We start from the raw sequence: 23,859 nt of genomic DNA on the forward strand, positions 1-23,859 counted from the left end.
CAGTGCACTAGGACCCAGGTTCAAGCCCCTGGTCCCCACCTGCAGGTAGAAAGCTTCATGAGTGGTGAAGCAGGGCTGCAGGTATCTCTCTGTCTCTCTCCTTCGCTATCTCCCCCTCTCAATTTCGACTGTCTCTATCCAATAAATAAATAAATAAATATAATTAAAATTTTTTTTAAAAAACCGAGAGAAACTGAGAGAGGTGGGGGAGATAGAGAGGAAGAGAGAAAGACACCTACAGACCTGCTTTACCACTTACAAAGCATCCCCCCTGCAGGTGGGGAGCTGGAGGCTTGAACCTGGATCCTTGTGTGGGTCTTTGTGCATAGTAGTATGTGTGCTTAACTGGGTGCACCAAAGCCCAGCCCCACCCAAAACCCCCTCCTCTTGAACCTGTCACACATCACACCTGGGCCAGCCTCCCATTGACCAGCAGGAAGTGCCAGGCGAGGTTCCCACTGTGGGCGAGACTCTGCCCACAGTGGGCATCCTTTGAGCTCAAGCCCCTGCTTCCTGCATCAACAGTATCCTCGCGCCCCAGTCCCCATGTCCTTTGTGTGCAAACTCAGGGCAGCAAAGCATCTGTGCTCCCAGACTCTTTCTACTCAGTTTCTGTCCTCAGCAGCCTTTCCTGCCACTAGAAACTGGGGGGCTGTCTGGATCACCACTGAATCCTTGTTCAGACTCACTTTCTGCTTCCCAGAGGGGCAACAGCAGCTTAGAGCAGTGGGAGATGCAGGATTCAAACCCAGGGCCAAGGGGCACCCAGCACCTTTGACTGCTTCCCCCCTTCTGATTCAAGCAGACCTGATTCCTGAGATCTGCACCTTGGGGAGAGGGGTGAAGGGGAGTGGATGTGGGTGTGGGGAGCTTTTTTAATGAGATTTTTAAAAATCTTATTTATTTATTATTGGATAGAGACAGAGAGAAATCAAGAGAGGAGGAAGAGATAGAGGAAAAGAGACAGAGAGACACCTGCAGTTCTGCATCACCACTTGTGAAACTTTTCCCCCCCGCAGGTGAGGACCAGGAGCTTGAACCTAAGTCCTTGCACACTGTAAAGTGAGCGCTCAACCAGGTGTACCACCATCTGGCCCTCCCTCCCTCCTTTTTCTTTTTTTAACAGTCTTTATTGAGCAAGGGACAATGACTAGGTCCCCTCTTGTGGCCAATTTCAGTTCTAGGCTATGATCTAAAGGGTTTACCTCTCATGGCAAAAGAAAGGTTCAAAGGACATCCTTACAGGGCGTGTCTGCAGGCACCAAGCTGCCTGGACAGCGGCGTGTCTTCAGAGGAAGGTCCCAGGCCACCGAGTCCTGCAAACAGACCTGAGCATTGGGGGGAGGAGGGGGCAAGACAGTCTCCTGCTGTACTTCCCCCCTCCTCCTCCCCCACTGAAGAAAGAGTGAAGCCAAGGTCTCCTGAATTAAGAGTGAGGAGGAGGTGACCCTGCCTGATTATTCATTGTCGGTCACTTCTCAGCTCCCTGTGAAAAATGAGCACGAAAAAAATAATGAAACCCAATGATTACATATCACCAGCCACACCTACTACCTAGTAATCACCAAGAAGCAGAACCCGGCTCCAAGTGCTGGCTTTGAGGTGGAAGGGGAACGTGTGTTGGCTTGTTTGTTTAATCTGTGCACCTGCGACGCTGTGTTCCAGCAGAGGTTCATCTGACCAGTTTCCTAGAAGTCCATTCACTCTTCATTTGGGGGGGAAAGGAGGGTTTGGAGATCAACACCCAGGGTTGGGGCAGTGGCACTCTGGGTTAAGCACACATAGTATGAAACGCAAGGACCTGAATGAGGATCCCGGTTCGAGGCCCCGGTTCCCCACCTACAGCAGGGAGAGACTTCAGAAGCAGTGAAGCAGGCCTGCAGGTGTCTACTTTTTTTTTTTCTCTCTCTCTGTCTCCCTTTCTTCTCTCAATTTCTCTCTGTCCTATTCAATAAAATGGAAGAAATGGCCACCAGGAGCAGTGCCAGGGCTCAATGCCAGCACAGAGTCCTGGAAGCAACAACAAAAAAAAAATTAAAAAGAGGAGGAAGTTTTCACATGGAGAAGCCTTCTGGAAACCTTCCCGGGCCCTCAGGGGTCTATGGCCTGAGTTTTCTCCTCTCTAACTTCTCTTCCGTGTAATATCTCTACCTCAGGACTGAATAAAGGAAGACTGGGAATTACATAACTTCACAGGGATTCCCTTGTAACACTTTTTAAAAAATTTATTTATTTATTTATTCCATTTTGTTGCCCTTGCTGTTTTTTATTGTTGTGGCCATTATTGTTGTTATTGACGTCATTGTTGCTGGATAAGACAGAGAGAAATGGAGAGAGGAGGGGAAGACAGATAGGAGAAGAGAAAGACAGACATCTGCAGACCTGCTTCACTGCTCGTGAAGTGATTCCCCTGCAGGTGGGGAGCCGGAGGTTCGAACTGGGATCCTTACACCAGTCCTTGTGCTTCGCTCCACCTGCGCTTAACCCGCTGAGCTACCGCCCGACTCCCCCCTTGTAACTCTTCTAAGAGACTCTGCAATGACCTCACAAGGGAGGGTGTTGAGGGAAGTCCCAGTTAGCCTTTCCATCCCCTCAACAAGGGGACACTGGTTTAAGCAGGAACTGTCCTCTGGATTCTGCGTGGGAGTTGTGCAGTGCACAACCTGAGCAGCTGGGCGTGGCTGCTTTATCCACAGCTGTAATCAAGGGCCTGCTCCCCTCTGAGCCCCAGTCTTCTCAGCTGTAAGTCAGGGATCCTGTTGGACCCACGAGAGGGCAGTGAACTGACAGAGATGTGCAGCTCTTCTGTGACTTGCCAAGGGGGTTGTGTCCCAAAAGCCACATAGTAAGTTGAGGACATATCACAATACATTCAGGTGGAAGGAGGAGAGGGGTGTGCAGTGGCAGGGCACAGGATTTGCAAGAGTAAGATCTTGACTTTTTTTTATTGCCACCGACGTTCTTGCTGGGGCTACAAATTCACTGCTCCCGGTGGCCGTTTTCCCTTGTCCCCACCCCCACTTTCTATTTTTATTTGATAGAAGAGAGAAACATTGAGAGAGGAGAGGGAGATAGAGAGGGAGAGAGACACAGAGACACCTGAAGACATGCTTCATCACTCATGAGGCATCCCCCTGCAGGTGGAGAGCCAGGGCTCGGACCCGGGTCCCTATATATGGCAACGTGTGTGCTTAACTGGGTGCACCACTGCCCTGCTCTAAGATCCTGATTTTATTTTATTATCTTTATTTATTGGATAGAGGCAGTTAGAGATTGAGAGGAGAGAGGAGACAGGGAGGGAGACAGACACCTGCAGCCCTGTTTCACCACTCATGAAGCTTTCCCCCTGCAGGTGGGAACCAGGGGCTCAAACGCGGGTCCTTACACATTGTAACATGGGCGCTCAACCAGGTGCGTCACCACCCAGCCCCCACCCTCTCTCAGGAAACTCTGTCTCATAGATAATAATCAGTCACTCCATCCAAATAGGGCATTTCTGCCTTAGTGTTTTCCTCAAGTTTCCTCCACTCCCACCCTGAATCTCTGGGAGCTTTGAGGAGGCCAGGATTCTCCTGGTGTTGGGGAGCAGCTTCGTAGGACCACCCCCACCCCCACCTCCAGAGCTGGGTTCAGGCTGACTGACCTGTAAGACATGAGTCAGTATTCCTATGGGGGGGGGGGGGTGCGGTCCAGAAACCTGGCCTCCGCCTTCTGGTTCTGAGAAGATTTGGTCAATAATTTAGTAGGAGAGTCAGCTTGGGGTATATTTGGAAATCTGTTGTTATATTTTAAGCCTCCTGATCACCGAGGGAAGAGGAAGCAATCTCTCTCCACACACCCCCACCCCCACCCCCGACCCAGGGAGCAGAAGCCAAGGACTCCTGTAACAGGTGCAAATGGATTCACTGAGTGTTGATTTCTGCCAGGGAGAGCCAGCTCCCAAGCACCCCAGATCTTTCCCTCCCATCACTCTGTCCTGGCTTCATCTCCCCCTCAGAATCCCCCCTTCTGCTCAGCTGTTTTTGGGGTTCCCAAAGTGTCTGTTAGACTCTGAGGGCAATGGAGCCATGGGAACAGGGTGGTGGGTACAATGAGTTACACACACACACACACACATTCCTGTGAAACTGTACCCCTAGAATCCTGTTACTTTTGCAAACCACTGTGAGATCAATAATAATAAAAGCTGTTTTGCAGTGGTCTGTGAGGTGGCACAGTGGATAAAGCATTGGATTCTCAACTATGAGGTCCTGAGTTTAATCCCCAGTAGCACATGTACCAGGGTGATGATGTCTGGTTCTTTCTCTCTCTCCGCCTGTTTTTCTTATGAATAAGTAAATTAAAAATTTTAAAGCTGTTTTGCAAACACAAGGAAGGCGGGCAAAAGAGCTCCCCTGGACAGAGTGCTGCTTTGCATGTGTGCCATCCATGTTCAGGCCTGACCACCCCCACCACCACCACCACACTGAAGGGAACTTGGGTGCTGTGGTCTCTTCCACTCTCTATCTTTACCTCTTTCTGTGTGTCTCTATTTGAAGAAAGAAAGGCAGAAAGAGAGAGAGAGAGAAAGGAAGAAAGAAAGAGAGAGAGAAAGAAAGAAAGAAAGAAGGGAGGGAAGGGAGAGAGGGAGGGGAGGGGAAGAAGAAAAGTGGCCGCCCAGCCAAGGAAAGTTCCAGCTACCAAGGAGGGGAAGGGCTCTACCCCATGGTCCCCAGGTAGAAACCCAGCACAGACTTGAACCCCATCCGGCCTGCAGAACATGGGGTGGCACGGTTCTCTTGGTCACATCACCCAACCTGGGGTCTCGCCCTCTGCTGCCCCAGGTAGCTCATTGAGAGGGGCAGAGCTCTCAGAGGGGCAGATGCCGTGGGCTCCCCCGCCCACAGACGGATGTCTCCAGCTCCAGCCGTGCTCCTTGGAGTGCTCAGTGGCACGTGCCTGGAGCCTGCGGTCTCCCAGTGTCCTTGGAGTCTCATGTCTTCCCTCTAGGAATTAACTCCTGATGGAGGCTTCCGGATAGTCGCTCTCATTGCCCTTCAGTTATCTAAGTGGTTTACTCTCCCTTCTTTCCTTCCTCCTTCTTCCTTTCCTTCCTTTTTTTGCCTCCAGGGTTATCACTGGGGTTCAGTGCTGGCACTGTGACTCCACTGCTCCTGCTGACCACTTTCCCCATTTCACTGGATAGGACAGAGAGAAACTGAGAGAATAGGGGGACACAGAAAAGGAGAAAGGTGAACACCTGAAGACCTGCTTCGTTGCTTGTGAAGTGAACCCCCTGCAAGTGGGGAGTGAGGGCTCAAACCCAGATCCTTGCACGGCTCCTTGCACTTAGTATTATTTTTGCTTACCCGGTGTACCACCACCTCCCCCCACCTTTTTATCTTTCTTTTCCTCTTCTTTTTTTCTTTGTGTTTCTTCTCCTCCTCCTTCCCTCCTCTCCTCTCCTCTTCTTTCCCTCTCTCTCTCTCTCTCTCTCCCACCAGGGCTATCACTGGGGCTCAGTGCACACAAGACTTCACTATTCCTGGTGGTCTTTCTTCTTCCCCTCTTCCTCCTTCTTCTTGTTTTTGTTTGTTTTAATAAAGGGTAAAAATATAATAGAGAGGGGAAGATAGAGGCAGAAAAAGACAGAAAAGATGACACATAGGCATTGACACACTGCTCATGAAGCTTTCCTCCTGTATGTGGGGACAGAAGACTTGAACCCAGAGGACTTGGTCCTGGTGCATGGTAACATGTGTGTTCTACCAGGTGGGCCCTCCAGATGTGTTCTCAGGATCTCAGTGTGAGTGTGACTCTGTGTGTGTGTGTATGTGTGTGTGTGTGTGTGTGTGTGTGTGTGTATATGAGAGAGAGAGAGAGAGAGAGAGAGAGAGAGCAAGCGAGAGAGAGAGAGCGCTTAGGACTTACCATAAGTGAGGAGGCTCTGAGTCCCAGCACCCATGGGGGTAGTGGAGAGGTGCAGTGATGTCTCTTCTGTCTGTCCTTCCTTCCCCCTTCTTTCTGAGGCAAAAAAACACCAGCCTGCTGCTGTGTTGTTGAGTGTGAGTGAGGCTCTGTGCTGATCCCCTGAGGCCGGAAGAGCCATTAAAAATTAAAGAATAAATGTGGGATATAAAACACTGTGAATAAGGATGCAACAGTGGACTAAGCAAGGAAACACTGTAGCCCTAAAGCAGACTGCCGTGTTCCTCGTTCTTATGTTTCGGAAAGGGATCACCGCACTCCGCCCTCGGCTAAACTGCTTTTTGGTAGTAGTGATTTACTGTGTTTCATTATCTGCTTTTTACCTTATTTTTTAAATTTTATTATTTTATTTGATAAGGCAGAGAGAAATTGAGAGGAGGAAGAGTGTTCAAGAGGGAGAGATACCTGCAGTCCTGCTTCACTGCTCAGTGGGTCTTCACTACAGGTGGGGGCTGGGGGCTTGAACCTGGGTCCTTGAGCACTGCAATATGTGCACTCAACCAGGTGAGCCACTGCCTGGCCCTTGTTATCTGCTCTTTAAATAGGGCTGTCTTTTATTTTTGTTTTATTTTATGTTTGTTTGTTTTTGCCCTGCTCTGTGCTGTCTGCCATGTGACCAGGATGCAGATTTCTCGCTCCATCTGTGAATGGGTGTTGGAGCTGTTCACAGAATTTGCTCTGTCTTCCCCCATGAGACAGACACCCACTGAGCCCCACCCACTGCCCAGCCCTCTCCCCATGAGGGTCTGGGAGACAGGGTCCCACTGTCCAGTGACTCTTCTGCCAGTAGGTGGCCTTCCTCTCCTCTGTCCTCCGAAGCAGTTTCAGACCCTCCTCCATTCATTCCATGCCTTGTGAGGTCGACAGAACGTCAAGCTCCCTACTATTCATGTTCCCAGAAAGAACCCAACCTGGACCTCAACTTGCTGTGTTTGTCCTGCTCCATTTAAGAAACCACCCCCCTTGCCTGTCCCCCTGCCAAGCTAGTGTGGGGGGGGGGGCTTCTTCCCTGGGTGAGTGCTCTCTGGGTTGGAAAGAACTTGACTGGAGCCAGCCTGGGCTGCTACTCACTCAGTGATGCAGGAGAGAGAGTCTTGAACTCATGGCGGAGTGATAATACAATGTCTTTATTGATCAGAGAGACCATGCTTTTATAGAATAGAGCCGGAAGTGGCAAGTAGGAAACGGAGATGGCTAGGAAGGGAGGTGGAGAAAGGCAAAAGTGGGCTGAGAAGGTAGAAACTTCCCTAGCAACTGCTGCAATGGTTTTAACTGGTGGGATTAATGTCACCCTGCAGGCAAGGCAGGTCTTGAAGAAGATAGATCAAAGGAATGGAATGGGTGGGGATCTTTCAGGCAAAACACTAATTATGTAAATAGGCCATAGTATCTGCAATGCAGGGTGGAGCAGGGGGAGCTGGCTTCATGCCCGACATCTCCCCCTTTCTTTTTATCTAAAGGCCATAACATCAGGAATGCGGGGCTCTTTGTGAGGCAGGGAGTCTGATAGGACAAGGTATACCTTTGGGGTTACATCTGTCCCTCCTTGCTCAACCTCTCGGTAGAGAGAGAGAGACTGACAGGATAGACGCACCCTGATAGAACCCCCTCAGGTTCAAGCCCTGCCAAGCTCAACCACATCCTCACAATTTCTCGACACCCCCCTGCACCCCAAGATCTTCTGGGAAGCCCTGGCTAGTGTTGGACAATTGCTTGATGTTATTGGGGAAAATACACACCAGGTGGGGCCAGGCGGTGGTGCACCTAGTTGAGCACACGTTATAGTGTACAAGGACCCGGGTTTGAACCCCCAGTTCCCACTTGTAGGGGGAAAGATTCACAAGTGGTGAAGCAGGGCTGCAGGTGTCTCTGTCTCTCTCCTTCTCTGTGTCACCTTCCCTCTCAGTTTCCCTCTGTCTCTATCCAAATTAATTAATTAATTAAAAAAGAAACATGTTTTGCATGCAATAATAAAGCCTAACCTCATTGATTAATGGATTCGTAATGAATTAGCAATAATAAAAAGCCTACTGCAATATTCCATTGCTAGACTTTTTTGAGGCAAGGAGCAATTCCGGCACTACCTTTTGCATGAAACCAGGAAACTCACGGACATTTTACTTAAAGTCTCTCCTCTGAAGTCCACAGCAGACTCAGGGAAGGGAGAGTGTTTCTTCACCATCTCAGATCAGGAACATGATACTCAAGAGTGGTTGAGTGATGTCTCTCTCTCTCTCTCTATCTCTAATATTTATTTATTTATTTATTGGATAGAGACAGAGAGAAATTGAAAGAGGAAGGGGAGGTAGAGAAGGAGAGAGACAGAGAGAGACACCTGCAGACCTGCTTCACCACTCATGAGCTTTCTCCCTGCAGGTGGGGGACCAGGAGCTCGAACCCAGGTCCTTGTATAGTGTGTGTGCTTAACTAGGTGCACCACCACCTGGGCCCACTGAGTGATTTCTCAAGGTCATATACTGACTGAATGGATCCACTTCCAGATCTTCTGGATCCCCAAGCCAGTGCTGTTAGTCACTGAGGGCAGCGAGAGGGAGTCCCCAACCTCCAAGACCCTAACGTGGGTCTCTATACTGGGGGGAAAGAACCTTGAGAAGATCCAGGAAGACGGTGAGGTGCCCAGAAAGATGTGCACAGCCCAGCAGCAAGGAGGCAAGACAGCCTGGCCAGAAAGAGCCGAAAGAGAGCAGAGCCTGTGAGGTGTGGGGGTGGAGCCTGTTCAGATTACCTCATTAATCTGTTGTCACGCCAATCAGAATCCCATTAGCGCCCGGGTGAAGATCTCCACCAAGTAATTACAACAAATGGGGAAGAAATCAACAGCCCAGAGAATTAGCCAAGAAAAATGCTCCAGAGATGGACTAAGGAGATGAGCTTGAGCTGTTCATTTGGTCTTTTGGCAGTGACTGCTCAAGCACCTGTTACACACCAGGAGCTGAGGTGTAGAGATGCCTCATCCACCCTTGTCCTCAGTGAGTCTGCAGTTCAGTGGAGGATACAATGTAAACTTCTAGAACCCAGGCACAGACTACTCGTGATTCTAAGGCAGAAGCAGCAGAAGCTAACAACGAGAGAGTTTGGATGGGAGGGTAGGAGGTATGGAATAAGGAGCTGAGTGTTTACAGTATTCTGCATGTGTGGTGGGCTGGGTGACGGCACATCTGGTTAAGTGTATATGTTACCAGGCACAAGGACCTGGGTTCAAGCCCCTGGTTTCACCCACAAGGAGGAAACTTCACAAGTGGTGGAGCAGGGCTGTAGGTGTCTTTCTGACTGCCTCACCCTCTCTTTTTTTAGATTTATTTATCATTGAATAGAGACCGAGATATTAAGAAGGGAAGGAGAGGGAGAGATACAAAGACACCTGCAGCTCTACTTCACCCCTGCAGTGTGGATCAGGGGCTTGAACCCGGGTCTTTGCACCGGCCATCACCTGGCCCCTTCTTTCCCTTCTTTCTCTCTCTCTCTCTCTCTCTCTCTCTCTCTCTCTCTCTCCCTCTCTCTCGCCTTCCTGTTCTCTCAATTTCTCTCTGTCCTATCAAATCAAATAAATAGTTTTAAAAATCTTTTTTTTTAAAGTTCCCAAAACATCAAACCCAGTCCGACTTCCACTTCCTGTTTCCCTTTCTGTTCTTCTTTCTCAACGTCTATGAGAGGGATCATGTCTCAGTTCTCAAATTATGTCTATAAGTGGAGTGTACTGCACACGTAAAAGACTGGGGGTGGGGTGGGATTTTCAGATCCACCAAAAGGGGATGCAGACCATTAGCGGTGAGAGCAGTGTGAAACTCCTATTAACTCATCATCCTATAAATCGCTACTAACTCAACACGTCAAGGGAAAAGAAATTGTTCAAGTTTTCTGACAGCCTAGATTTTACTTCTGAGTATATATTCCTTTAGTCTAAGGATTCAATGTATCAAATTTCTAAACTGATTGAATTCTGACACTGGGATTAAATTGTTGGGTTTTTGTTTTTGTTTTTGTTGTCGTTTGTTTGTTTGTTTAAGTCATCAGTATTCTATGTGTGCTAAATCACTGTACCCACATCAAACTTGTGAAATCAGGAGCCCAGGTGAGTCCCACACTGTGCTCAGAAACATGAATTTGCTCAAGGTCACACAGCCAGAGAGAAGGAGAGAGAGACCAAAGCGCTGCTCATCTCGGGCTGATGGTGGTGCTAGGGATTTGCACCTGGAACTTCAGAGCCTCAGGCATGAATCTTTTTTTTCTGTTTTAATAGTTTATTTGTTTTTCTATTATTATCTTTATTTTATTTACTGGATAGAGACAGCCAGAAATCTAGAAGGAGGAGGGTAATAGAGAGGGAGAGACAGAGAGACACCTGCAACATTGCTTCACCGCTTGCAAAGCTTTCCTTCTGCAGGTGGGGACTGGGGGTTCAAACCCGGGTCCTTGAGTATTGTCACATGTGCACTCAACCAGGTGCGCCATCACCAAGTCCCAGTTTATTTGTTATTAATAGTTTGTCGCAAGACTGTAAAATGACAATGTGTATAGTTCCACGCCCACCACAGTTTCATATCCTCACCCTCCCACCTCCCAAAGACAACCACCGGAGTTCTTACAAGTCTTACAGTTTGCTTGCTTCTGTTTTTTTGTTTGTTTGTTTGTTTGTTTTGTTTTTTTGGCAACTTCATGCAAATCAGATCTCTAGGTTCCACATATGAATGAATGAAACTCTTTGGCAGCTGTCTTTCATCTCTTGACTTATTTTACTAAGCATAATCACCTCCAGCTCCCAATTCCATTCATTTTGTCCCAAAGGATACAATATCATCTTTTTTATTATTATTATTGCAGGCTACTATACCATGGAAGATATATTCCGTAACTTCTTTTTTTTAAATATTTATTTTATTTATTTATTCCCTTTTGTTGCCCTTGTTGTTTTATTGTTGTAGTTGTTGTTGGATAGGACAGAGATAAATAGAGAGAGAAGGGGAAGACAGAGAGGAGGAGAGAAAGATAGACACCTGCAGACCTGCTTCACCGCCTGTGAAGCGACTCCCCTGCAGGTGGGGAGCCGGGGTTCGAACCAGGATCCTTATGCCGGTCCTTGTGCTTTGCGCCACCTGTGCTTAACCCGCTGAGCTACCGCCCGACTCCCCCGTAACTTCTTTAGCCAGTCATGTGTTGATGGACATTTAGGCTGCTTCCACTCTCTGGTTATTGTGAATAATGCAGCTATGAAGACAGGATATGTATGTCCCTTCTACTTAAAGTTTGAGTATCCACTGGATAAGGACCTAAGAGCCTTTTGCATAAGTGCTGTGTGAGCTCCCCAGCCCGAATGATGTCTTCTGAGAAATGATTTACCTGATTGTACAAGCAAGTCTGAAACAGATTAGGTATTTTTAAAAATCATAAAAGCAACAGAGAACACAACAGGAAGTGATTTCGATGTTTAAACATACAGCAAAAGCCATTAAAGTCATAGAGAAAATAAAGGGGAAATGGATTCGACACTTGCATGGATTCAATACCAAGTTCAGATATTTAAATGCAAAACAAAAAGAAGACAGGATAAAAGCAAGAGAAAAAACAAAGGAAATGAGTTCAGTACTTAAAAGTGAGAGAGCAAAGCATGAAAACCTTTGAGAAGATCAAGGGGTGAGGGGCTTATGAACCTGAGCTGAGAAAGGTGTTTGTTCCTCAGGAGGAAACGGGGGTCTTTCATTCATTTGATTGAGAGAGGTTCAGAGCAAAAGATATATATATATATATCTTGGAGCACTGTTCAGCTCTGGCTGATGGCGGTACTGGAGATTGAACCTAAGACCTCAGAGCCTCAGGTATGAAAGGCTTTTGCAGAACCATTGTGTTGCCTCTCTCTCCCCTCATTTATTCTGCAGAAAATGACATCTAGCCTGGGAAGCATGCCACTCATGGTCAGGTTACTTTATTTATTCTCTGTGTATGTATAGCTCTCTAGTTAGAAATTATATATAAATATGGGGGGATGGCATGCGTGTTTAAGATTCAGCTGTCAGGGGCCTGACAGTGGCACACCTGGTTGAGTGCACACATTACAGTGTGTAAGGACCCAGGTTCAAGTCCCTCTTCCCCATCTGCAGGGGGGAAGAAGCTTCATGAGTGGTGAAGCAGATATGCAGGTATCTTTCTGTCTCTCTCCTTTTCTATATCACCCTCCCTCTCTATATCCCTCTCCCTCTCAATTTCCCTCTAACCTATCAAATTAAAAATCATAAATAAATATTAAGGTTTTTAAAACTATTTTTTAAACATTTTATTTATTTATTCCCTTTCGTTGCCCTTGTTTTATTGTTGTAGTTATTACTGTTGTTGTTATTGATGTCATTGTTGGATAAGACAGAGAGAAATGGAGAGAGGAGGGGAAGACAGAGAGGGGGAGAGAAAGACAGACACCTGCAGACCTGCTTCACCACCTGTGAAGCGACTCCTCTGCAGGTGGGGAGCTGAGGGCTCAAACTGGGATCCTTATGCCGGTCCTTGCACTTGCGCCACGTGCGCTTAACCCGCTGCGCTACTGCCCAACTCCCGTTTTTTGTTTGTTTTTTTTTAAAGATTCAGATGCCAGAGTTTGAACTCTGCCTCTGACCTCTCTGTATCTACAGCTCTGGGGAAATGACTTAGTCTGAACCCCCTTGTGATAAAATGAGGATAACTGCACCCTCTTCAGTGTTGTGTTGACTGCAGTCTAATGAGGATTGTTTTAGAGCAAAGCTAGGTGCTTCCCAAGTACTCAGTACTAGGAATAGACTAAGTACCTGGTTACCTTCAGCAGCATCACTCATAGAGGGAAAAAATATAGGAGGAGGAGGAGAAGGGTACACTAGATTATTAACAGAGCAAGCCCGTGGGAGAGGAGCTGGAGAAAGAAAGACACTATTGCACTCCGTCTCACAGATAGCTCCATTAACTGTTTCATAATGGATATATATTCTTTTTAATTTGGAAAAGTAAAGAAAAAAGCTTTTGCCCTTGGTGAAGCTGCCAAGCAGTGAAGATGGGAAGGAAGTAGGGCAGCTGGGCTGAGATGAGAGGAGCCGTGGCCCTTCCCACCTTGGATCCCCCCCAGGAAGCCAGGATGTAGGGAGTGGCTTCCTGGGCTGAGGAGACCAACTCCCCCACTTTTCCAAGGGCCCAGCGGTGCTCTGCTCGAGTGGTTGCTTTGTGTTTTCCCTAGAAAACACCATGTTTCCATTCTCTAAAAACTTAAGCTAGTTCTCCTGACTTCTTTCTGCTCACCAGAAAAGTGACTCACACTTACTGAGAAACAAAAACTTACAACCCGGAACGTAGAGATATCTGTTTAAATGAATCATGTTGAAAAATAGTTGGCAGGGGCCAGGAGGTGACTCACTCGGGAGAACTCTTACCTCTCTATGTGAGAGGGCCCAGGTTTGAGCCTCCAGCCACCACAGGGAAGCACCCACATAAGGCAAGTTCACCAGCAGTGAAGCACTGTCGTCTCTCTCCCCCTTCTCCCTGCCCCCCCACCCACACACACACAGTCTTTTGCCCTCGACCTGAGAAAGAAAAAATAATAATAACCACTAGGAGTGGTGGAATCACGTAGGCAAAGCACTCTTGGCAAGAAGAACAAAAGAACAAAGAAAAGAAGAGAAGAGAAAAGAAAGTGTGGTCTGGGAGATGGCATAGTGGATAAAGCAGCGGACTCTCAAGCATGAGGTCCTGAGTTCAATCCCCGGCAGCACATGTACCAGAGTGATGGCTGGCTCTTTCTCCTCCTTTGTTTCTCATTAATAAATAAATAAATAAATAAATAAATAAATAAAATCTTTAAAGAAAAAGGAAAGGAAGGGAAGGGAAGGGAAGGGAAGGGAAGGGAAGGGAAGGGAAGGGAAGAGAAGGGAAGGAAAGGAAAGGAAACTTAATTGGTGAAGTGGGTGGGTAAGAGTTGTACACTTGGTCAATTTTCACGGGAGCTTATCTATTAGTCTTTTTTTTACCAATTGCATAAAGAGAGAGAAATTGAGAGGGAAGAGGAAGATGGAGTGGGACAGAAACGGCCCAGATGGTGGTGTACCTGGAGATCACACAAGTTACAGTGTCCAAGGATCAGGGTTCATGCCCCTGGCCCCCACCTGCAGGGGGAAAGCTTTGCAAAGGTGAAGCAAGGTTGCAGGTGTCTCTCCCTCTCTGTCTCCCTATTCCTCTCAATTTCTGGCTGTCTCTAACCAATAAATGAATAAAGGTAAAAAAAATAATAATAAAAACAGAGACACCTGCAGCCCTAATTAACCACTCTTGAAGCTTTCTCCCTGCAGATGGGGACCAGGGGCTTGAATCCAGGTATTTATAGCCTATAATGTGTGCACTTAACCAAATGTGCCACTGCCTGGCCCCCTCTATGGTGTTCAAATTCAAGAATGGTGACATTGTGTGTACACAGTGGACAGAAAAACAAAAGTACAGGTGTCCAATGGTTGGAAGCTAGAAGAATAAATGGGACACCATGACTGGCTGGGAAGGTTGAGGAGACCACGATGTTCACGCAAATGAGGAGAAACGTCCCTCCTCCTATGTTAAAATAACGTCAGTGGGGCCAGGCTGTGGCACACCAGAGTTCAAACCCCCAGTCCACACCTGCAGGTGCAAAGCTTCATGCGCAGCAGAGCAGGGCTGCAGGTGTCTCCCTTTCTCTCCCTCTCTCTCCCTTTTTCTCCCCTTTTCTATTTCTCTCTGTCTCTATTAAAAAGGGAAAAAAAAGATGTCACAAAGTCCACGGACTGATGTAAGGATCCCGGTTCGAGCCCCCGGCTCCCCACCTGCAGGGGAGTCTCTTCACAGGCAGTGAAGCAGGTCTGCGGGTGTCTCTCTTTCTCTCCCCCTCTCTGTCTTCCCTCCTCTCTCCATTTCTCTCTGTCCTATCCAACTACAACGACATCAATAACTACAACAATAAAACAACAAGGGCAACAAAAGGGAATAAATAAATATTTAAAAAGAAAGAAAGGAAAGGAAAGGAAAGGAAAGGAAAGGAAAGGAAAGGAAAGGAAAGGGAAGGGAAGGGAAGGGAAGGAAGGAAGGAAGGAAGGAAGGAAGGAAGGAAGGGGGATGCCTGCCAGGAGTGGTGGAATCATTGTGAGCCCCAGTAATAAACCTGGTGGCAAAAAAAAAAAAATCAGTTAATTTAAAAAGAATAAAATAAGTTTCTAAAACAGTAGGCATGACAGAGGCAGAGAAGACAGTCCAGGATGACTGGCTCTTGGAGGCCACACTGGTGGGTAACACCCTCCCCTTGGATGTAGGCGGGACTTGCAGCCAGGAGAAAACCTCACCACTGGGATTTGCTTCCAGAAGATTCTGACTTCTGTATTTGGCTGGGTTTGCTGGAGCCCTCAGTGGGCTGGGAAGGACCTCATGGCAAAGGCCCAGGGCAGCTTCCAGCCAACCAGTCAACAGTCACCAGGGACTTCCTGATTCCAACCCGGAGGTCAATGAGTGCTGTCAACAGCAGGGAGGACTCTCCTTCCCCAGTGACGTTTTTTTCTCATTCCTAGTGCTCTGGGGAGATCTCCTGAGGGCAGGACACAGCTGAGGCATGTCCACACTCCTGACCCACAGAAGCGGTGAAATGATGACCACTTGTGTTGTTTTGAGTCACTTAAGTTTGATCATTTTGTTGTTTATTTGATTGTGAGAAAACTAGAGAGAGAGGGAGAGGGAGGGGGGGGGAACACCAGAACCCTACTCAGCTTTGGCTGATGGCAGTGCTGGGGATTGAACCTAAAACCTCAGGGCCTCAGGCATGAAAGACTTTTGCAGAACCATGGTGCTGCCTCTCCCTCTCCCTCATATATTTTACAGCAAATGACAGCTAGTCTGGAGAGCATGCCACTCGTGTTCAGAAGGGTTACTTTATTCTCTATATATTTATAACTATCTAATTATAGGTTATATACAAATATGGGAAAATGTCCATGCTACCCTTAAGTTGGGGGGGGAGTATATAGAATAGTGCATGCTATGATCTGATGTCATCTATACGCCTAAAAATATCCTTATGCAAATCGAGAAGTGATATATAGATTAAATGATTCACAAGTTCATTCTGGGAGGAGAAAACTTCAGGAAGGTATTTGAATCCATATGGTTTAAGAGAGAGAGAGAGGCCAGTCCTCTCACATGTGTGGTTGCACTGCCATATTTTCCCGTTACTTTTACTCCAGATATATAGTGACAAGCAGAGAGGGAGAAAGGTATAAAGGGAGAGACACCACAGCACAGATACACCATCCACGGAACTTCCCCAGATGCTTGTTGCTTCCATGTGGTGCTGGGGTTCAAGCCTGAGGTTTTGTTCATGCAAAGACCTGTACGCTATCAGATGAGCTGTCTCTGACCTCTATCATTTGACTTTTTTAAAAAATATTTATTCCCTTTTTGTTGCCCTTGTTGTTTTATTGTTGTAGTTATTATTGTTGTTATTGATGTCATTGTTGTTGGATAGGACAGAGAGAAATGGAGAGAGGAGGGGAAGACAGAGAGGGAGAGAGAAAGATAGACACCTGCAGACCTGCTTCACCATCTGTGAAGAGACTCCCCTGCAGGTGGGGAGCCAGGGGCTCTAACCAGGTTCCTTACACTGGTCCTTGTGCTTTGCGCCACGTGCGCTTAAAGTGTTGTGCTACTGCCCGACTCCCTATCATTTGACTTTTTACAACCAGCCCTGTCACTGTTAGAGTCAGAAAAGAAAATCTTATTTTCATTTAGAAAATAATTAAGGAGGGTGGGGCTAGATAGCCTAATGGTTATGCAAAGAAACTCTCATGCCTGAAGCTCTGAAGTCCCAGGTTCAATCCCCTGCACCACCATAAACTAGAGCTGAGCAGTGCTCTGGGAAAAAAAAAAAAAATTAAGGGGGACTGGTGGTAGTGCAGGCAGTTAAGCGCACATGGCACAAAGTGCAAGGACTGGTGTAAGGATCCCGGTTCGAGCCCCTGTCTCCCCACCTGCAGTGGAGTCACTTCACAAGTGGTGAGGCAGGTCTGCAGGTATCTATCTTTCTCTTCCCTTCTCTGTCCTCCCCCCTCTCTCAATTTCTCTCTGTCCTATCCAACAACAATGACAATAATAACAACAACAATAAACACAAGGGCAACAAAAGGGAAAAACAGCCTCTGGGAGCAGTGGATTCTTAGTGCAGGCACTGAGCCCCGGTGATACCCTGGAGGCAAAGAAAACCCAAAACTTAAAATGAGGGCCAGGTAGTGGTGCACTTAGTGCTAAACACAAGGGCCCATTCAAGGATCCGGGTTCAAGCCCCTGCTCCCTAATTACAGGGATCATGCTTCACAAGCAGCAAAACAAGTCTGCAGGTGTCTATCTTTCTCTCCCCTCTCTATCTTCCCCTCCCCTCTCAATTTCTTTCTGTCCTAATCCAATAGAATGGAAAAAAATGGCTGCCAGGAGCTGTGGATTTGTAGTGCTAGCACAGAGCTACAGCAATAACCCTAGAGGAAAGAAAGAAAAGGAAGAAAGAAGAAAGAAAGAAAGAAAGAAAGAAAGAAAGAAAGAGAGAGAGAAAGGGGGAAGGAAGGAAAGAAAGAAAAGAAAGAAAGGAGAAAAGAAGGGAAGAAGAAGAAGAAGAAGAAGAAGAAGAAGAAGAAGAAGAAGAAGAAGAAGAAGAAGAAGAAGAAGAAGAAGAAGAAAAGCAATTAAACATTACAGCTAAAATGAAATAGTCTGTTATCCTGTCACAATCTGGCAGATGCTACAGGCAGTTCCACACACCCGTCCCCAGCCCTCTTCTCTGAAGTGGGAAGGGGGACACTGTCACTTCCAAGCCACCCTTTTCGCTTGAGGCGGTCATGTGGTGGCTCTAGGCAAAAAATACAGAAGTGAGAATCCACTGAGGTCATGAACATGACTGGCTCACCCTGCCCCCTCAGAGCACCATCCCATGGGGAAGAGACTGTCACCAGTCCAGAAGACAGGTGGTCCAGAAGCAAAAGTGTGTGTGTGTTGGGGGGAGACCTCTGGGCAATGGAGCACCCAGTGGAACACACATGCTACCATGTGCAAGGACCCAGGTTCAAGCCCCCAGCCTCCACCTGATCGAAAAAAGCTTCCTGTGTGGTGAAACAGTGCTGCAGGTGTCTCTCTGCCTCTCTCCCCCCCCTCTCTCTTGTTTTTGAAGAATTATTAATATCTATTTGTTTATTTTGGACAGAGAGAAATTAAGAGGGAAGGGGGTGATAGAGAGGGCAAAAAAGAGAGACACCTGCAACCCTTCTTTCTCGCCTAAGACGCTTCCCCACACTCCCGATCCTTGCACACTGTAGTGTGTTCCATCACCTGTCCTCTCTGTCCCTCTCTGTGTCCCTTTCCCCTCTCAATTTCTCCCTGCATGATCAAATAAAATAAATATTAAAAAAGAAATAAATGGGCGCTAGGTTAGACTGATGGGGTAAACAGTTGATGGTATTTATATACTTCCTTCATGTTTGGCACTACTTTCTGCCCTAATCCAGCTTTCTAGTTCTATTCTCAACTCTGACACTATTTCCCAGACAATATTTTTAGTCCACCTGCATGTTTGCTATCAGGCTCAGAAAAAATATTGCTAAAATCATGGGCCCTTTGGAACATACCTAAAATAGACTTCTTGCTTCTTTTACCCAAAGACCCCTAATTTCATCTGCTCTATTGTGACCTCTGGGTTCCTGCTTATTAAACATTTTTTCCTGCTTTATATCTTACCACCTTTCAGCTACCAAGTTTCAGATGCCACTCCAATTTCATCTTGAACTCCCTGGGCAGACAACCTCACCAAGGTGTCCTGGAACTTCACCTCCCCAGAACCCTTACCCACTAGGGAAAGACAGAGACAGTCTGGAGGTATGGCTCCACCTGCCAACATCCATGTCCAGTGGGGAAGCAATTACAGAAACCAGACCTTCCATCTTCTGCTCCCCATAAAAAAAATGTTGGTCCAGACTCCCAGAGGGATAAGGAATAGGGAAGCTTCCAGTGGAGAGGATGGGACACAGAACTCTGGTGGTGGGAATTGTGTGGAATAGTACCCCGGTGATCTTACAGTGTTGTTAATCATTATTAAATCACTAATAAAAGTGCATTTAAGAGAATGAAAGAAAGAAAGGAAGGAAGGAAGGAAGGAAGGAAGGAAGGAAGGAAGGAAGGAAGGAAGGAAACCAGAAAAGGTGCACATGGGGAGTCGGGCTGTAGCACAGCGGGTTAGGCACAGGTGGCACAAAGCACAAGGACCGGCGTAAGGATCCCGGTTCGAGACCCCAGCTCCCCACCAGCAGGGGAGTCGCTTCACAGGCGGTGAAGCAGGTCTGCAGGCGTCTGTCTTCCTCTCCCCCTCTCTGTCTTGCCCTCCTCTCTCCATATCTCTCTGTCCTATCCAGCGACAACGACAACAATAATAACTACAACAATAAAAAAACAACAATAAGGGCAACAAAAAGGGAATAAATACATAAATACATATTTTTTAATTTAAAAATTTTTTTTAAAAAAAGGTGCACATGGCGAGGCAATGCTGAGAAGCAGGCCCTGATGCAGGTGGAAATCCCAGAGAAGATAATATGTGTGTGAACGTGGGCTAACACCCTCCAGTCATCTGTCGCTGGGCATTTAGACCCATTGCCTCCCCGGGCCGGGCCCGCGTGGTCCCGCAGAGCAAGCCTGGCTCTTGACAGTGTCTCACTGTCTCACAGATGGAAGGCTGAGGAGGGCTGTCTCCAGGCTTGGTCCCTGAGCTTTGCACCTTCTGTGGGGTGCTCTGAGTAGGAGTCCTCATCGTTGGCATGGTTTGTCCTCATGCTGACAACATGGCTGCCTCCTTGGCAGGAACAGAGGCAGGAAGTGATGAAACATGTAGGCAGGGCAGCAGAGAGGATGGCTGTGGTCTTGCCTTCCTATTACAGGAGGGGCCAAGGGCATGCCCATCATTGTGCATCCTCCCCCAGACTGCCCCCTGCATTCTCATTGGCCAAAAGCAGGGTCACCGTGACAGCCTGTCACGGTGGCTAAAAAAGCAAATATCTGGCTCTCCAGCCTTAAAGATGAGGAAGGCCCAGAGGGTGTCAGAAATCACTGTGGTATTGTTTTCAATAGCCAAAGAGTAGAAGCAGCCGAAATGCCCAGTGACAGATGACTGGCTAAAGAAGTTATGGGATAGATACTCCATGGATTATTACTCTGCAATCAAAAAGATGATGGTGTGTCCTTTAGAAAAAATGGATAGAACTGGCGGTGATGATGCTTAGCAAAATAAGACATGAAAGGCAACTATGAGATGCAGAATCTAGAGAACTGCAGGTGGAGAGCGGGGGCTCAAACCCAGGCCCTTGCACATGTCCTTGTGAATAGTACTCTACTCTGCGTGCTTAGCCAGATGCACTACCACCCTGCCCTCCTATTAGTCACAAATTTTAAAAAATGAAGAAAAAAAAAAGAAAGCAATATGACAGACATCAGCTGCACTCTACCTCTGCCTGGACCAGGCACAAGGCACTTGTCTCTCTTTGACCAGGTCCCCGGCTCACCCCCTGGCTCTCAACTCCAAACTCTACTCCAGTGGAATGCAGCCAGGTACCCAGGGGAGTCTGCCCAGCCTACAGCTGGGAGCTGGCTTCTGTGAGCCCTTACGTCCCTCCAGCTTGAAGCAAGCTCTGACTTGTTGGGTCTCCATTACCTCATCTGTCACCTGAAGGGCAGGGCAGGGCAGGGAGACAACTGTATTCATCTCGCAAGGGGATGTGGAAGTCGCTTGTGATGAGATGAACACCAAGAACCAGCACAGTGTGTCCCAGAGGGCAAGGAGGGTAGGGGGATGGATGATTCAGCCAGCTGTGTTCCTGCCCTATAAGCACAAACTGGGCCACCCTGCCCCCTTAGAGACACCAGGGGAGAGACAGCCACACCGGGGTCTTGGTAGGGGGCATTCCCAATGGGACAGACACCTGCGGTGATGGTCCAGGGACACCTCCCCAACAAGCCCCCACCATCACGATTCAAAGAAGGTGAGGAGCAGGAAGTTCTGCACCCCCCACACACCCCAATCCAGCCATCAAACCCAGAGTCACCCCACCTCACCCACCCACCCCTTTCCCCCGAGCTTCCTCCCCCAAGAAAAACTGCATTGACGAAAACCATCGTGTTCCACTGGAAATTTTCTGCAGAGCCCTTCTTCGGTACAGGGCATCTGCCCCGTGTCAATTCATTACTGTAATCATTGTGATTTGATTTTTTTTTTTCAATTCTCAGCTGTCAGACTCAGCAGAGATTACTCATCCACAGCGAGAACTTTGGTTTTTTGTTGTTTTTTTTTTCCCTCCTGTTTTGATCAGATAGCGGTTTTTCCTCAGAATGAGAAGCTTCCGGCGTCCTCAGAAAGATGGTTCCGATTGCATATTCAGAGGGAAGGAGTCAGAGACATTGGGTCCCAAAGTGCACTCCCCATTCCCACCCCCACCTCCAGAGAGGCAGGAAGCTAGGCAGCAAGTACTGGAAACTCCCAGCTGGAAGAAGTCATTGCCATTTCAGTGACCAGGTGGTGATGCACCCAGTGGAGTGCACACATTACAATGCACAAGGATTCCAGGTTCATGTCCCCCATCCCCAGCTGTGGGTGTGGGAGGTACTTTATGATCAGTGAAGCAGAGCTGCAGGTGTCTCTCTCCCTCTGACTTCCCCTTCCCTATTTCTCTGTCTCTAATAAATAAATACATATTTTACAAAATTAATCAAGAAACGTCATTCTAATCTGTTGGGCGACCGAGTGTGAGAGGCTCCCAGCAGTGACCACTCTGTGACATCACTTCCCCATCTACTTCCTCTGGTGCCTTCACTCAGAGCGAGATCCACAGGCCTCACCCTAGCCTCGAGCCCACAGCACCTCCAACCACAGCGGCCCTCACACACTCAGCCTTGATGACGTTGCCCGAGTGCCCTGTGGAGGCCAACACGGTCCCCTCCCTGGGGACACTTGCAGCCACAGCTGCTGCTCCGTGTAAGTGGGGACACTGCCTTCCACCCCCCAACTCCCACCCCCCATCTTTTAGATGCCTGGCTCAGCCTAAATGCCACACGCCCAGAAAAGCCTCCTCCAACTATCTTAAGAAAAGTACCACCCCCGGTTACTCTCGTTACATTACCCCGCTTTGCTTTGCTTTGCCTTATAGCAATTATCTCTCCACTGAAATTATCTGGCCCCTTTCATCATCTTCCTCCTCCCTCTCCCCTCGCAGATCTAGATAAGCTCTTGCAAATCTAGATAGGCTCTTGTCGATCTTGCCCAGGGCAGGTCCCTAACACAATGTAGTCCAATGGCATGGATGGATGGATGGATGGATGGATGGATGGATGGATGGATGGAAGGATGGATGAGTTAATTTAATATGTGCTTTTCTCTCCCTCTCTCTCTCTCTCTCTCTCTCTCTCGTCAGGCATGTGAGTCTCTTTGCATAACCATTATGTTATCTCCTGCCCTCTACTATTTTATTAGCTTTTTCTTTTTTTCTTTATTCTATTTGTCTTCATTTTGATAGGACAGAGAGCAATTGAGAGGGGAGGGGAGAGAGGGAGAGAAACAGCGATACCTGCACACCTGCTTCACCGCTCCTGAAGCTTCTGCCGTGCAGGTGGGGGGACTGGGGGCCTGAACCCGTGTCCTTACGCATGGTAATGTGTGCGCTCAACCAAGTGTGTCCACTGGCCCCTGTCCACTTCTTTCTTCAACTGAGCCTCACTTGAATTCTTTGGAGCAGGTAGAAATGGGAATTTAATGTTTAAGGACATGGGTGAGGAGTCAGGAACTGCCCCACAAGACCCCTTCCAATTTTATTCTATTAAGACCCCAAAGTGACATTCTTTTTCATTCTTCTGCTGGTCCTCCTTGAGCCCACAGTGTGACAGCTGGCCACCTCCCTCCCTGTGACCCCCCCCCATGAGGTCTTCACAGCCTGGGGGTCCCGTTGCAGAAGCACCAAGGTCCTCTGAGTCCTCCCCACTCAGCACCCCTTGCACCGAGCCCCAAAGCAAGTCTCTACCAGGCCAGGGCAGGCCAGGCAAGAGACACAGACATGCCCTCTGGTGGGAGGTACTGTCACACCACAGAGGCGCACAGAGGCTTAGGCCAAACAGTCGCAGCCACTTCTAACAACGTGTCACCGCTGTGAGTGAACTGGGAGTGGGTTTTCATGAAAGCATCAGCTCAGGATGGAGACTGAGGGGCACCCAGCAGAGCTCTCAACTCCCGTGACACACCCAATGGGCGGGGGCCCGCAGAAGTGTGGGGTGATGGGAGAGCCCTCCCTCGACCCTCCCTTGAGTCCAGACAGCCTGGGGACATAGGAAAGGAAATGTCAAATACCTGCTGGCCCAGAGCAAACAGCATCAGTGACTAAACAGGTGACAGCATGTCACCCTCTCCGGGGCAGACAGTAAGCCTGAGTGGACAGTGAGCCACCCACGTGGGCCCACTTCCCTATCCCATTATAAATATTGTTTTATTTGTTTTGGATAGAGACAAATTGAGTGAGATGGGGGGGATAGAGAAGGAGAGAGAGAGACACCTACAGACTGGCTTCATTGCTCACGAAGCTTCCCCCTTACAGCTGGAGACCGGGGACTTGAACCTGGATCCTTATGCATTATAACATGAGCTCTACCAGATGACCACCATCCCCGGCCCCCCTTTTCTGCTCCTTTAGAGAACCATCCTTTCAGAACCCAAATCTGTCTACTTCTACCCCTTACCCTGGACCCCAGGCCTGGTCTCTCTTCTGTCCCCTCTGCCCTGAGTGACAAAGGTCAACACACAAGAGTGACAAAGGTCATTTTCTGGCCACCTGGCCTAAAAGCAGCCCC

This window comes from Erinaceus europaeus, chromosome 9, assembly GCF_950295315.1.
Source record: "Erinaceus europaeus chromosome 9, mEriEur2.1, whole genome shotgun sequence".
NCBI lineage: Eukaryota > Metazoa > Chordata > Mammalia > Eulipotyphla > Erinaceidae > Erinaceus > Erinaceus europaeus.